Below are 16,695 nucleotides of genomic sequence, written 5' to 3'. Positions count from 1 at the left end.
AAGTCTGCCAAGTTGATCTTGTCTTTGTGGTGAAATTTATGTGTTGATTTAGCTGCGATTTTTTTCTGAGCTGTGAGAAATTAAGGAACTCAGAAGCTATCAAGAGATGAATTTCCAAAAATTTTTAGTGTACCTTCACTGCTTAGCTACTTTTGGCTAAAAGATTCTGTGGTAGAAGTTAATGTAGTCATACCTATTTCTGACTTCTATAGATATTCTGTTTCAATTGCTGCAAATGACACAAAACTCATCTTTGGATACATCTGTGCAAAGGCCCTCTGCATGCTTGATACACTATATTGGCTAAAAGATCAAATTTTTAGGTCTATAAAATAAATTGTGTACAATATGTCTTGTTCAGCTCAAAATTTCTGTTTTCAAAACAGAAATTATCTCTGTCTTCTATGCAAGCTTTCAGCCCAAGCAAAATCTATGTCTGTGTCCAGGATGGAGCTTTAATTCCAATACCATGCTAAGAAGCCAACTTGCTATTACTCTTAGTAATAAAAGAGTCATATTTCTTTGTGGGAAACAGCTCCTTCAAAACACACTAAGAGTATAAACTCTTTATATGTGCAAGTACAAGGAAACAACTGGTTTGAGAAGACTCAGCTGGTTTGAGAATCAGCTCTCATTCTGTTTTTTGCATTGTTCTTGTAGGATTAATATCTTTCACCATCAGTCTTAGAAACAGATCGGGAAATGTAAAATATCATTAAAAATGTATCTGGTTTCTATGCTGATTCATCACTACCTGAGGCAACTGCTTACCACAGCATCCATCCTTCATTAAAATGGTTCCCATTCCAACATGCATAGACATTTTATAGCACTGAAAAAAAAAAGTTGTATCTTTGAATCAACACTTTCTACAATTGATTTAGTGGGCTTTTTGAAGAGTCAAATTGTTCTCTAGTCATCTTTCAAAGTCTTTTCTAGACTAATTTTATTTTATAGCTGTAGAAAATTATTGTGAATTGAGAAGTCAGCATTAAGAAAATCTATGCAGCAGCCCAAAAAAACAGGGTAGAAAGGAGATGCATTACAAATGTTTCTGTGTGGGCATAGAGAAGGAATTACCTGGAGAAAAGTCTGCCCTCTTCATCCCATATTAAAATACATTTCTGTCTTTGTTTCTCTTTTGTCCTCTCTGGATTTCCTTGCCTCTTACTCTTACTCTTCCAATCTCTACTTGATCTGCCAGCTCTCTGCCCTGGTCGACTTACTCTTTGTGCTCAGTTTAGCACCCTGTGCTCGTTGTTGTACTGCCAGACACTCAGTTGAGATAGCTGGAGAGGAGAACTGTAAGAGAGATCTCCAGAGGTGTATCTCCAATGCACAGCAGTGAGGGGAAGAGCCAAATGCAGAGGCTGGAGGAGTCTTCAGCCAGGGCCAGTCAACACCACTGGAATGTAATAATTATTGGAAAAAGAAAAATCCGCCTTGGTCAAATAGAACATGTAGAAAGACAAATACTGTGTCATTCTACTTTAAATAACTCCTTTTCTTTTTTCTTTTTTTTCTTTATTTCATAGCACACTTCATTAACATTCAATATTAGGTCAATATTATGCCAAAGGGAAAAGTGCGCACCTGGTAATTACTGTCCTATAAACCTAAATGCTAAAATTAATGTGGAAGATTTTAACACGAAGTCAGTAAAAGTCAAAGGCAATATAAATTACTATTTCTTAAGTAAACTAATAGTGGAAACTCAGAATGACATAATTCACCAAATTTACACAGTTCAGTTGAATATCTATCTCATTACAAAAAGGGACAGGAGTCTACTACAGCTAAAAATAATGATTAAAAAATAGGTCTCAAATTGCACTGGATGTCCATTCCATTTGTATAATCCATTGCTTCCTATGAGTCATCATTCCTTAATAATCAACAAGGAAAACAAATTAAGCAGAATTTTAATGAAATTACACAAAATAAGGCATGCATGTATTCTTAGATTTACATGCGAAAAATGCATCTTTTGAGATGTTTTAATATGAAGAAATGTTCCTGTTAAGGGATTAATGAATTGAAAAACTGCATAAGTACATTATTAAAAGCATTATTCTTTATTTCAGAACACTTTAATATGTATCCTCAATAGGCAAAATCTACATGGTATGAAAAATGAAAACACATATGATATTTTATTTGCATGTTCAGTACTCTCAGTGTTGAACCTATCCTGCAAGGCTTATTCCCCATAACGTCACTTATTCCTATATAGCATGTCATATTGTTTAATAACAGATTCACAGGCCGTATTTCAATTGAAATTTTCTCTTTCTTTTTATATTGGTTTTGTTCATCTGTTGGGTGTAAATATCTTTCATCTGACCATAATTGTTTAATGCTTAGAAATTTTGTACTGGAGGAGGATTACTTCCAGTCAAACTGAAACACCCTTGAAAATGAGTGGTAAGCAAAATTTTGCACTTTACATTTTCAGCTGAATTGTTGTTTGGGTGTTTGTTTGTGGGGGTTTTTTGTTGTTTTTGTTTTTTTTTTTAGGTAATTAACTCTGGTCATGTTGCAGCTCATCATAAGTAATGGGCAATGGTGTCATGATCTATTTGGATCTCTCAGCTTCCTAGGACAATGTACTCTGTGAATTAAACTTCATTTTTTGGGCTTACTTGCAAAGAAAACAAAGTACAACATCTAAAATACAACATCAATTCCTTTTGTACAGTGTTGTCTGATATCTAAATTCACCGACTAATCACCTAACTCATGATATTTTTAAAACAGATATTCTCTAACCTGCAGCTGGTATACTTATGAAGAAAAAAATAGCCACCAAGCTGATGGTAGCTCATCCTTCCTCCCACATCATAATATGGGTGCTCCCTGTAACACCCTGGGAAGCACAAAACCTTTAACATTCAAGTTGCTGCTGGATCTGCTTCAAAAACTCTTTTGGGTAAGTCGATATATTTTCCAGCTTGGAAGTTTGATCTATACCTTTTGCTTTGGTCAGCAGATTCTGGAGAAACTGTCAGAGACCCAGTAGACAGGATTACAGCTGCTGGAGACAGCAAGCACCAGTGATGGTGACTGCCTCATCACCTTTTGCCCTTCCTGCCATGGTCCTGACTACACTTTGCCCCCACTTTGATATAGTGGTACTGCTCCTGACTTACCTCAGCCCTTAGCACAAGCTGCATGTCAGCCAAAATCTAAGCAGGATTTCAGAAAACAGTCACACTCCTGCTGCATGATTTCCAAATTCTTGTCTGTGTAACAAATCCAGCAGTTTGGGGATGCAGCTGTTTTTGCAGTATATTTTTTATGCAAAAGAAATCTTTCTGGGGCAAAGAACACGTGTGCATTTGACTTGGCTTCTGTTTCAAGGCACACACAACACATCATAGTCCATTTTTCCTCAGAACAATTTTTTTTTAACCTAATTAAAAAATCAGCTATTTAAAATAAAATTATTCATCTAATAGAATCTGGATTCCTAGTGCTTCAAAATTCTAGAACTATGCAAGCTTATTGTAATATTTTTGCCCATGGAATTTTATAAAACATTAGATTAAAATATCTGCAAATGATGACAAATTTTAGAGAACTTTAAGATGTTTCTAGGGAGCCTTATTTCTAAAAATTTTAAAGAAGAGCCATACCACTACCAGCAAATTAAAAATCATTATTCATACTTACAAAAACTTTAAGCAGTTATAAGGTAAATAATTTCTTAATATTATCATTAAGACTGATAATATTATTGACTTCGTAGGCCACATAAGAAAGAAAGGGCAACTTCTGCTCTCTAAGTGGTACGCAGTTTAACTTTTACTTTGCAAACCAGAAACTATATCAGCTTTTCCTTCAGTTGAATAGCAAACAAAAATTAATTGAAGCTGTAGATCTGATTTTCTTCCTCCTCATCTACATTTCATTGCAGATGTCAAGCAATCCACTATCCCCATGGTCTATGTCAGTTTAATATACAATTTTGTCAAATTGTCACAAACTATCAAGGCAGAAGCAACATGCAAAGATATTGCAACAGAAGACATTTAACTTCTCTAATTATAATTATTATTAATTATTAATTCTTTGGGTTGGTTTTGGTGATTTGAGGGGTTTTGGTGTTTTATTTCTTAAGTTCTTCTCTCCTTATTGAAAAGGCATACAGAAGAAAATATTTGGAAAAGATGGCCGTACAAGCAGGAGCTAGAAGTAGGCTACTGCATGTCCAGCAGGAAGGTAAAATGAAAAATCTTCCCTGCAGACCTCTGTTTGGTCTTTCTACAATGAAAGGAAGGATGAATTAGTTATGCTTTCTAACTATAAGCAGTAATTTTGAGGATACACAACTGCAGATTAAAAATGTGTGCACTAAAAAGAGAACTGAGCAGAGCAGAGGTTTTGCAGCTCAGAAGTCATAAAAAGGAAAAGAGTATGTAAGAGATAAAAAATTTCTGAGTACTCTTCAATATTTTTTACTTTGATGTTTTACTATTTTACTTTTTATATATAGTATTACTCAGGGATTTTTAATAAGAAAATTCCACCACAATAGCTTAATTCAAACTGCATTTCATTTCTAAAATTGTAGAACTCTAGGTTTGAGCTGTAGCATTTCATGGATTTGCATACTTTCTTAGCAAATTTAAAGATAGCCATAGTATTTATGAAGAGCTTCATCCGCTGTCAGATTTTCCTCTCACTTTATAGTCAGTATTAGAAGCAGATTTACATTTAATTTTCTAGTACAGTGATCTACACCTATCCTTTTTTGTTCTTGATCTTCTGTTTAATTGGAAAGGAGTGTCTTTCAAAAAGCAGCTTCAAAGTCCACAAAATGCCACTGGCATAAGGAACAATATTTAACAAGCCATATCTTTGAATATGGAACTCAAATGGACTGAAAATTTCACCATTTTGAATGCATGAAGTGCAAGGGAATACCAGCTATATGCCTTAAGATTATTACCATTCAATTTGAATAGGTATTCCATCAAAATTTACTTTTTGCCTTCTGTGGATAGAAAAAGAAATAAAGGCAGTTTTTTCTAATAAACAGTATTTTTCAGGACTCTTTTAAAGATTCCATGTGTATAGTAGTACCACCCAAAGAAAACTGTGTTGAAAGAAAAGTGTTTACATTTCTCTGTTGGACACTCAAAGTACCAAGGAAATTTGCCTTTGGCAAAAGTTATTATGTGATGGTTCAAATTCAGATTGTTGTATAATATGTACAAGAAGTAAAACCTCTTTCCTGGGTAAGCTTTCAGTAGGTGGCATCTCAGTTTTCATCCACCTATTTAGTCAAGGATGAAAAATTTCTATGACACTATCTATAATTTATCCATTTGTTTAGAGCCTCTACAGCTGTTACAAAAAATTCTGCTAATCCTATATCCTAATGAAGAAACCAAGAATTTTGTCATCCCATTGATGGGCTCTAGGTGGAACAGGAACATAGATAGATAGATAGATAGATAGATAGATAGATAGATTAGACAGACGTACTTACTTAATCATGTATGCAATTTTTTGGTTACAACATAATTTTTAAGATTGACCTCAACTTGCATTTGATCCAGGACTGAGCCTTGTTTGTCCTGATCAGGATTTTTTAATCTTGCTGTCCCTTAATTGTAATTATTTTAACTGTGGGTAACCTGGTTCTCATTGTAGGCTGTCGACCATACAAGTGTTAACTAGGACTGACCGTTAATTTTAAGTAGTTCTATTCAGGAATATTAGAGGCTGTTGGGAAATTTTTGTAATTTTTCTGTTTTTCATTTCATCCTTCCAAGTTTACCTCTGGAAAAAATCTAACTCTCATTTATGGTAGCAATTAGCAGTCATTTCAAAAGTTATTGAAGGACCTCTTAAGTACCCATAACCTGTAAGTTTTAAATTCAGTAGGCAAAAATCAGGAGAAAGGGTCTGTTGTCCGTGCTGGCACACAGCAATTATTCTGTAGCAGTGTGAAAGCCTTTGTTAGCAATATTTGCCATCAGTTTGTTTAGTGGATGGATTTAAAGGGCTTTTGGTTTGTTGTTTTTGTTTTTTTTTTTTTTGGAATTAAAGTAATTCTGGACAAAGTTTTTTTGTCATCCACTGTAGTGGGTCAGAGACTTAATGTCTGACTATTTAAGCACTGCAGGAATATGCTAAGGCTTCATGAGACAAGTTTCTAGACTCAATCTCTTGATGAGCATATACTCTGTTGTGGACAAGCTTTCTGCCAATCAACCTTTGCCTTCTTGTCTACCTAATATTCTTTTTTCCCCTAACTCCTAACTACTTTCTCATATAAAGGAGTTTCTAAGGTTTTGGTGTTTTTTTTTTTTTTTATGTTTCTCTTTATCAGTCTTGATCTCACTTATCCCATGTAAGCCCCCTATCTTAGTTCTTGTTTATGGGCCTTAGGCCTTATTTATGGATTTAAAGAATTTGAAACAGACTTTCCAGGTAAATTATACCTGAAATTTCAAAGTTATCATGCTGTGCTGGAGAAAGAACACTCATTTCATTCAGTGGGGATGCTCCTCACACTGCAAAATTGCAGATAGGAGTTGCAAAGGGACAGAGCATACTCTGTTCAGCTGCCACCTTTTGAGATCTTGAGAACTTTGCAGCTAATGTGTGATATTTCAGAAACTTATATTGAACACAATTTTATAGGCTTGGCAGGAAGCTTATCTTTTCCAGAAGAGGATTTGGCATCCCTTTTGTGGTTCAAGTTCTTGCTCCAATACCCCCACTTCCACCTCTCACTACACATACAAATATCTTTTTATTTTGCTCAGAAAAAAAAAAAAAAATTACTCTCACTCTCAGTCCCCCCAAACAAGAATCTGACTTATCCATCTTTTCACTGAGGACAACTGCAGTAAAAATGTGTAAAGCGGCAAGGATGTTTGCATGGAATACAAGATTAGCATAAAGAAAAAAAGTAGGAAATATAATAGAAAAAAAGTAGAAATAGGTAGGATAACAGAAAAAAAATAAAGGGTGCTAAAATCCTTTAGATTTAATATTGATATCTGTAACATTGATTTTTATATTTGCATACATGAAATAATGCATTTTCTTTAATATGTAAATTACCTTATAAAAACTAGAAGCCTTAATTGCAGAATTTGCTTCAAACCTGAGTTTTGTTTATATAACTTAAAGTCTCAAAATGTAAATTTAAGCCAACTCATTTCAGTGGCTAAAGCATCTTGGACATATCCTAAAGGTGGGTTTAAAAAAGGCTATTTTTTTATTATGAAATAATAAATCCCAACTCATATGGATAAAAATAAATCCTGACCAAAATGGCTAAAAATTCCTTTTGATATTACCTTCCAGACAGTTTTGTAAATGTCACTAAATGATGTATGACATGGCAACCAGCAAAGAGCAAATAACCCTACTTTAGACCTAGTTTAAGCAATACCTCCACCTAGGATAGAGCAGCAGTTTAAACAGTGTATTTTAGTCTAGAAATAACAAATGCTTTTTGTGCAGAAACTTGCCTAAGAAGATAAACTACAGACTATTAGTCACAATGTTTTTCTGTTTCTGGCCCTAGAGAAGACAGTTTGAACTGGAATATGTTATGTGGTAAAACTAAACTAAGAGATGTTTAAAATTATTTAAATTAAATTGAAATAACATTCTCAAGTGGAGAAGGCCAATTACTAGTTTTAACAGTGTGTAATTTGAAGTACCCTCTTAATACAGGTGTAGTGTATATAGTAATAACAAATTTGTTTTGATTTGTAGATGGAAGAATCAATTAGCAGATCTACAGTCAGCATGAAGTTATATATTCATGTATAAATTCTATGTCCATATACTGTTTCAATACAGTGTAATCTACAGAAAAAACTTGAACATGACTAGACATAAAATTGGGACTATCTTCATCCCACCTTCTGTCTCTGCACTCTTGAAAACAACTAAAGAGTAGACCTTCTTGTGAGTTTTATTTACTTCCTCAGTTTAAGAAACAACAATCAACCACACCCTTTTAACTATGTATCGCTCTGACAGCTATTTTGTGTGGTCTGTGCACTTCTTTGTTTTGTGGCTTTTAATGAGTACTAAAAACTCAAGACTGGAAATTCAATATTACATCATCTGCTGAGTTAGCGTAGGTGTCTGCCCTTTACATTACACAACACTTCAGCTAATGGACGACAAACTTTTAAAAAATATTTTACTGTGTTCATGTGCACTGGAAAAACATGGACAGCAGGAAGAACTAGGGAAGTTCTTTCAATCAAACAGCAATATGAACTCTTTAGAAGTCTATATGAGCTTTCAGCTAATATCTGTGAAGAACTGGAAAAATAGAACATTGCAAGAAATGACAGGTTTAAATTTCACATGGAAGAACAAACAGGAGGAGTCAAGAGAGCAGCAGGCTTTGAATTTGCTATTTAGCTGATATCCCTAAAATTGAAATGAGTACATAAAAGTAGTAATGGTGTAACTCCATGAAGAATTATTTGTAGTCTGCATATTTACTTAATATGGACAGTAAAAATTTAAATTCTGCTCAAATTTGAATTCTGTATGTGTGTCTTGCCTAAACAAGGGAAATCTGACTCAAACTAGAGAGACACTTCTAAGATTAGAAAATTATTAAAATATGAGATAGTGAAATTACTCTGTTGCCTCCTGTATTCATTACATGGTACACACAGATTAAGAATGATGTTTGCAGTCTCTTCTTTTTGAGGAAATTTCCTGTTCATGCAAAGGTACTCTTAAAATAGCAGTGGGAGCAAATCATCTGCTTATACACAATGTGGAGGATTCTGCTGTGCTAAAGAACTGATGTGATGATGATATGTTTAGAAGTCAATTATGTGGAAGGATTCTCATGCTTCAGAATCTAAGACAAAATTTTTCATCCCCTAATCTACAACTTGATTTGCTAGTAGCTCAGGAAAGATTTCAGGATATAACTTTCCCTCCCCTAGACAGCCAGAGATGCTTTCAAAGTGTTAAATACAATCCTATCCTGCACTTAATGCTGATGTGCAGGGGTTGAGAAGGAAATATGGAGTAAAGAGAGAGGTATTTTGAATGTTGAGGGGGAAAAGAGGTTGTGCAATAGCTATGAATGGGGGGAAAAAGAGAAACTGTCTTCAGCCATCAGTAAATGTAAAAGTATTAAAATATGTAAGCCTGTAGAATGTAAAAGTTTTTTTGTAAAATTAGGAGATGAAGAGCATTAGGGGAACAGCTTAGATGTAAAAGGGTTTAAAAATCCTGAGGCATACAAACCTAAGTAAATGCTCAATTGAGAAAAGTAGGATTTCTCTGAGCTTCAGTGTTGTCCTATTTTTGGAAGAAAATAGATAAAACATGGTTATGTTGGCATATGAAATATTATCCCTTTAGGAAGAAGGTATCTGAAATAATTGCTTATTCCCTCTAACTTTCTCTTTTTATGTAGAGTTGGATTAGAGAGAATTGGTCTAAATTACCTGGGTAAAACATGAACACCTAACTATCCTGTGTAAGTATACAGTGCAGACTCTGGAACTGTCTATCACACGTAACAGTTTTAGGTTTTAAATATGCTAAAGTCATACATGGTTAGATAAAAAAAAAAAAAGGGAAGATTATGGGAGCTCTATTTCTTACAACACATTCTCAGAAAAACCCTCAAATATCAAAACTGTTGTCTGTTGTTTTGAAGACATTACCAGGTGGTTATCAAAGTAAATCTCAGCTGGAGCCTTTCTCCTTAAGCATTTTAAACTTCAATATATTTCATTCTTCTTTTTTTTTTTTTTCTTTGTAATGCTAAGTGTGGAAATTTTCAACTCCAAAGAGAGGTTTTGTCATTCTCTTCCTTACTTTCAGATGCTGGATTGATGTTTTTTCAAAGATTGTCCAGCAAAACTTGTATGTGTTGCTGACTGTACTGCGCACCACATGGATCCAGTTTCTTGCTTCTATGGTCCACTGTAGACTAGCCATTGATTTTGTTAGCGTTCAAAAACACATAATCACGGAGCGATTATATGCGGTGCTTTTTATTAAGAGCTCTGGGAATCGGGGTATATTCAACCCAAATCTGACTCCGACCATACATCCGAAATTGTCGGTTTCTCGGCTGTTTAGGTGACCTGGAAAGGCCCGGGGTGGCCTTGGACAACCCGCGCTTCAAAGGACGAGAAGAGGCTCCAGATCTTTTCCCGGTCTCGATGTTTATTAATTGTTTATCTAAAAGATTTTCTCTTGGCCCGACAGAGGTCTGCACAGCAGCCAGCCATGAGCACACTGCGAGCCCCCGGGGCGGTCACCTATCTTTATACTCAAAGTTACGTATACAATATTTATCAATTTTCCCCAATACCTTTTACCCTTATTAACCAGTGCACTTTTAGTAATAACCAATCCCAAAGTGCCAACATCACCACAGAAGATGGAGGCCAAGAAGAAGAAGAAGAAGGACAGGACACGCCCCAATTCCTCCATCTTACTTCTTTAGACCCCCCTGTACAGAAATCCTAAACCCTGTGTCTCACACTCTAATTAACTTATCCCTTCACCATTTACCCCAGTGAAATCCTCCCATCCTCATACAGGTGTTTTCTCTTGTGTCGGATCAAAGTCCAGCCACCAGACACTTCTGACAACATTCCAGGACTCCTGAGCCCCCCAAGGGTGGTCTCGGTCCCTCTGCACCTCAGTCCTGAGGTGCTGAGATCCCACACGAAGTGATCATGTTTTATACTCTATTGTTACATAACTTTAATGTTAATTATTAAACTTATATTGTTCTATTGTATACATAAATTTAGCCCCTCTCTGAATTTCCAACATAGTTTCTCACTATTCTTCTTATGGTTATATAATAATTACATTTAATTACTAAACAATCATCACATCTAACAATTATATAATTTATCATACTGCTTATGCAGGTGCAGTTGATCTGGGAAAGCACAAAGCCTAACATTTTAGATTCTATCTTTAACTTTTTCCAGGCTTCCACTATCAATTTGAGAAGTGTTTGCAAACTTTGCTGCTTCCAGATAGAATACTGAGATGCTGAGAGTTCACAAAGGCATTTAACTTCAATGCATTTCAAACAACTGTGCCAGTGCTGGCAGAAAAGGGAGCTCTTATGCCCAGGAAATTTACATTATTAGTGGCTGGCTTCTGCAGTGAGCACAGAGTCAGTGCAGTAACAAGCTTCTAAGAAAAAATATATGTGTTGGTACTCACCATGCTTATATACAAGAAAGACACTAAATACGGATTACATAACTTGAAAGCTCCTTATATATTTGCAAATGATTAATCATTATTTTTGTCAGTCTTCAATCCATGCACTTCCAGGAATTCTTGATCTGACTTAAATAGTCACCCTATTATGGTAATGTGCTATGAAGGTCCATCATGAAAATACTTAAAATGAAAACTTCTTCTTCGCTTTTCCTGAAATCCATTATTAGGAAATGACTCTCTAAAGCATTGCATCTTGGAGCACCCTTATACAGGTGAAACAGAAACACTTAGTTCATTCTGTGAGACCCCACTGTAAATACTAAGTTAGCAACTGGGTCAGCTGTCAAATAAACTTGTTTGTTAACATTAATGTTAATATAGTTTGTCACTCAAAATTCAGTGAACATTAACACATATAATTTTTTAAGTTTATCCTACTGAGGACCCTGTTGTGTTTGAGATTCAGTCAGCAAAACAGATTAGACTGTTTTTCACTAGCAAGCCATAATGTTCTGCCTAACTAAGAAAAGGTCATGACTTCTCAAAACATTTGTGAAACGGCTTCTTTTATTCTGTTTCTATCTTTGTGTCTTCACATAGGCTTATAATTATTTAATGCCCTTGCTGAAATCACTTCTAATCAATTTGAATGTCATTCCCTATATTCCCACACACAGTCAGTTAGGTAGCACTTCAATATGTGACCTCTGAATTGAGGGACTGAATGTTCAGTGATGTTGCCTGCTGATTTTTTGCATGCATTGTTCTGTCTCCAGACACTTGCTGACTTCCCAGAAACTTTCTCTGCCAAATTTAAGTTTGAACACATTGTAATTTTATTCTCCCTTCTCCTTATAAGTTCTCTACCTCTGACACATAAAAAACCCTTCTCTACAAAGAGCCCGTGAAAGTGCTCTGCTTTCCAGGGATATTATGATGTACAACATGACAGTTCCCAGTCAAGGCTCAGTTTGTGTGAGCATGCAACAGCTGTGGTATTTTCATCAACATTTGCCATAAATTTTGAAATCCCAGACATAAGCACCATCTGGCTGTGCAAGTTGCTTTCATAAGCTGGGCAGTTCCTAAGTAGCTCTGTTTCTGTGGATACATGCAAAAAGATCTATGCTTCAGAAAGTGCTGGGGTTGCTGAGAAGGGCTACATCCAAGGTAATCTTTTGTGATAATAACCTAGGTACCTATTTAATTTTAAATGTGCATTGGTTCTCTTTTTATACAATGCATTAATGCTTTGCAGATGTAGCAAAAGAGAATTAAAGTTTGGCCTGAATGTAGTTTTATGCAGAAAAGTTCTTGTCAAAAAAGGTACCCTGCATTTCGTCTTTAAAATTAACTCATAGATATTCATGATAATACTGTTAATAATCTTGAAAAAACATCCTGTGATCAGGCTAATGGTTTTTTCTTCATTTGATATCATCACAATTCACTGCAGGGAGTAGCAGGTGCTATGCAGCTGTTCCTTACCATCCTCTGTCTGCTGTTTAAATATTCCAGTAACTCACTGTCCTGTGGTGACTTTGTGATGCTTGTATCCCCGTGCACCTGTTTAGCCCAGAAATAAGATTTGCCCCTTTAAGACTGGCTGTGAGAGCAAAGCTGGGGAGAGAAGAAGTGTGGAGTTTGTTATCAGAAGCTGCCCTTGCTCCCCCACTTCCTCTCCTGGACTGTGCTGTCTGCAGACAGACAGACAGACAGCAGGACAGAGCTCTGCTTTGCTTTTAGTTAGCTTCTAACTAGATGAGGGAGAAAAATTCTGTGGACTGTGGTTTTTTCTTTCCTTTGGACCTGTTCAAACCTGCTCTGGACTAAACACCAGAAGAGCACCAGCACCTCGCACCTGTGGTTCACTGAGCTGGGCCTGGGCCATGGCATTTCCTGCAATGGATGGACTGATAAAAGACTGAGTGGGCCAAGCCCATGAAGGGGACTTGCTGAGTTTGTCATCTCTTCAGAGAGGCAAGAGGTTTTATTGTTTAGTATTGCTTATTGGGGTTCTTTGTGCTGGTGAATGTTTTTGCTGTTAAATAAACAATTTTTTTCCACTTTTCTCCAAGGAAATAATTTTCCAAACCAGTTTGGGGAGGGGACACTCAAATTTGCTTTCTAGAGGAACCCCTTTAGAGGTTTTCTCCCAAATTTTGCCATAAACCAAAACAGTCATTGTTATGGTGACTGAAATACTTCTCATTTTGATAGTTGATAGATGTATCCATTAACAAAAAGCTGCAGGCCATGTCATTATCATATTCTTTCTTCTTTCCAGCATTACTAAAAGTTGCTTGCTACATATTTGCTTACATCTGGGAGAAGAAGGGTTCTGCTCAGCAATTCTTCTTATCATGTTCCGGATGATTTCCCCTCCTTTTTTTTTCTTTTCCTTTTTTAAATTGTGATAGTGCAGCAAAATTCTAATCAAATTACATTTTGGTCAGTAGATTTATGCAGTGATCGCTTGCTAGAGAACTATGTTAAAAGACAGTGTCCTTGAACAAAATGCTGATCAATTTACTGTCTCCTGGTGTTTTTCAAAATTGGAAAAAAAAAAAAATAACTATGACTTGACTAAATCTGGTTTCTTGAACTGGAAGATAGCTAGTTGAATACTGATGTAAGAATTCATCAGGAATGTTTGCACAAATTTCAAACATCTGGATTGGTTGCTGTGGGGTTTCTCTGGCTTATTTTTTTTTTTTTTTATGCAGAGGCTTTTGCTTTACATACCTTTTACATCTGATATTTATGAGGGTTTGTAAGAACGGCTGTACTCTTTAAAGAATGCACATACTACAATGTCTATATAAATGGTTTTATATTTCTTGTTGACAATCCTTTTAAATAATTGTTTTGGTTTAGGAATGGTATTCTCCAATTTAGTCCTCCAACTGAAACCATGCACTGCTCTTTCCCCTTTTTTTCAACCCCCCTCACCATTGCAGGATGGAGAGCAGAACTGGAGGTGCAAACAGAAAACATCACATGCGGGGATAAGTACAATTTACTGGAAACAGCAACGAGATAAGAAAAAAAAAAAAACAAACCAGTAACAGCAACAATATTAATAATAAAAGCGTACAAAGAGTGATTCACGTGCAAGATGCTCACTGCAGAGTTCACAGCCCACCCACAGCCACACCACTGACTGGAAAAAAGCCCTTCCCCATAGTAGAAACTCCCAGCAATGACATGAGGTGGTGTGGAATAATATCCATGTCCTACCCATGTCTCCTCCTGTCTACTGCAAAAACTAACCCTGTCCTGGCTAGAACCAGGACAAAAATGTTTAAATCAACAAAGCAAGAAGACAAAAAATATCACTTTGCCAATATTCATCCCTAGTAATGAGTACTCCTGACTTAACATATGAAGAGCTAACCACATGTATATTCTTCTGCAGTCAACACAGGCAGAGAACTCTGTGTTGTTTGCAGAGCAACCCTGCAGAGAAATAAACTTGAAATTACTAGCTTCCAAGGATTTCATAAGTCTAAAGCTCTTGGCCAAGTTCTTTTGTGGACAGGTTTTTGTAGCTCACCAGAAAAATAGCTAGAGATGGTCCAGATCTTGGTATTATAGCAATGTGGCCTCTTGACATTTTGGGAAACAGCGAGTCTGAGAATCAAGTCTGCAAACCACTGAGGTGGAGGAAAGAGTGGGATACCTCCTTCTGAAATATTCACTTTAAATATACTCAGATTGGTAAGTACTTGATTTTTCAGAGAGTTTGAACAATCTGAGTTCCCACTGAATTCAGTTTATTTTCTTAACGAATGTCAGGCCTTAATTAAATCTTTGACTTCAAGGGAAATTTAGACAAAACACAAAGGTTTTAGGATATCTGTTTCCTTTTTCTATGTGTGTCTCTGAAATACCAAGCTTTATGGGGTTTTTTAGACAATTTTTACATTTGTAAGCTAATCAATAGTAGTGAAATTTACACCAAACTGGTGAATACACTATAGGTTATTATAAGCTTTTTGAAAACATTTAATTGAAAATTGCTAACCAAAAAGGAAAGCTGTTTATTTTTTTTAAATCTGTGTCATTTCTAAATAATTTAAATCCATAATCATTAACTACAATGACTTCTGCTTGCTCTTGCTCCTTTAGTTTTTCATTGGTTCTTGTCAAGTATTATTAAACCATTTCTGTTGCTCAATCAATGTTCTGTACTTAAGCTCAGGAATAAGACTAAATTCTGTGTTTTCGTGAAGTTCCACCTTCATATTCTTGAGGCAGAGAGGCACTGTTGACTGGCTTGGTTCTAGGGCACTGTTTTAAATTGATCTTTGACATGTCAATACCCTTTATATGCAAAATTTTCTCTCAAGTACTGATATAAAAAATGATTGCAAAAATTAATTTCTTTCTCTTTAAATGCAAACCAAAATAAATGCACAGGGACGGAGAAGTCCCATGTTAAGTCAAAGCTCCTTAAAACACTATGTTCTGACTTGCTTTTTCATAAATAAGGGTAAATGCACAGAAGATATATGTGGAAAACTCAAAACTCTATATTGATAGAAATGACAACAGGATTTTTTATTATTGCTTTTCTGTACTCGCCCTGAGAAACACCAATCAGACTACAGAAAACACTTGTGTCTCCAACAATCATTGCTAGATCTTCTGATGAAAGCACTTCCAGTCAGCAGAGACCTCTCCAGATTGTCAAGACCATAAAATAATCATTAAGAGAGGCCTCATTATATCATCAGAGAACTCTTTATGTAGCCTTGGAGGGGCCCATTTAGGCCCTAGAGACTGACAAGGATACAGCAGGAAAAGCAGATCCCAATGACACGACATTTATGTCAACTGCATGTTCATCATTCTCACAACCATGGTGCTCCAGCTCAAGGCTTGGCACCACTTTGGTCCATCACTGCTGTTGAAAACAGAGGCAAAGAAAGAATTTAATTACTCTGTTTTGTCTATGTCCATGTTTGTGAAGCGACCATCCCCATCCTCTAACAGGCCAATGTTATTTCTGCACTGCATTTTGCCATTAATGTATATAAAAAACCCCATCTTTTTATGGTCCCCCACAGTTTTGGCCAGCTGCAGCTCCAGCTGAACTTTGAGCACATTAATTTTGTCCACATAATGGCAAGAAGCATCTCTGAGTTCTTTCCATTTCACCTCACCTTTGTCCTGTTGGGCATACACCTCCTTTTTTTGCCTTATATCCAAAAGAAGGTCCATGCTCAGCCAAGACAGCCTTCTGCCTTTCTTGCTCAACTTCTGACATTTTGGAACTGCCTGCCCCTGTGTCATTAGGAGGTGGTGCTTAAAATATAATCAGCACTGAGGGGCCCTTCCAGCTTCAGAAAAGTTTTGCGGGGAACTTTACTCACTAGTTCCCTGATCAGTCTGAGGTCTGATCTCCTCTTTTCCAGAGCTGGAGTAATCGTGACATTTTTCCTCTTGTCAGAAGATATTTAAACTCAATTGCTTTGT

The sequence above is a fragment of the Ammospiza caudacuta genome, chromosome 1, assembly GCF_027887145.1.
Source record: "Ammospiza caudacuta isolate bAmmCau1 chromosome 1, bAmmCau1.pri, whole genome shotgun sequence".
Lineage (NCBI taxonomy): Eukaryota > Metazoa > Chordata > Aves > Passeriformes > Passerellidae > Ammospiza > Ammospiza caudacuta.
Note: the sequence above shows the minus strand (reverse complement) of the source record.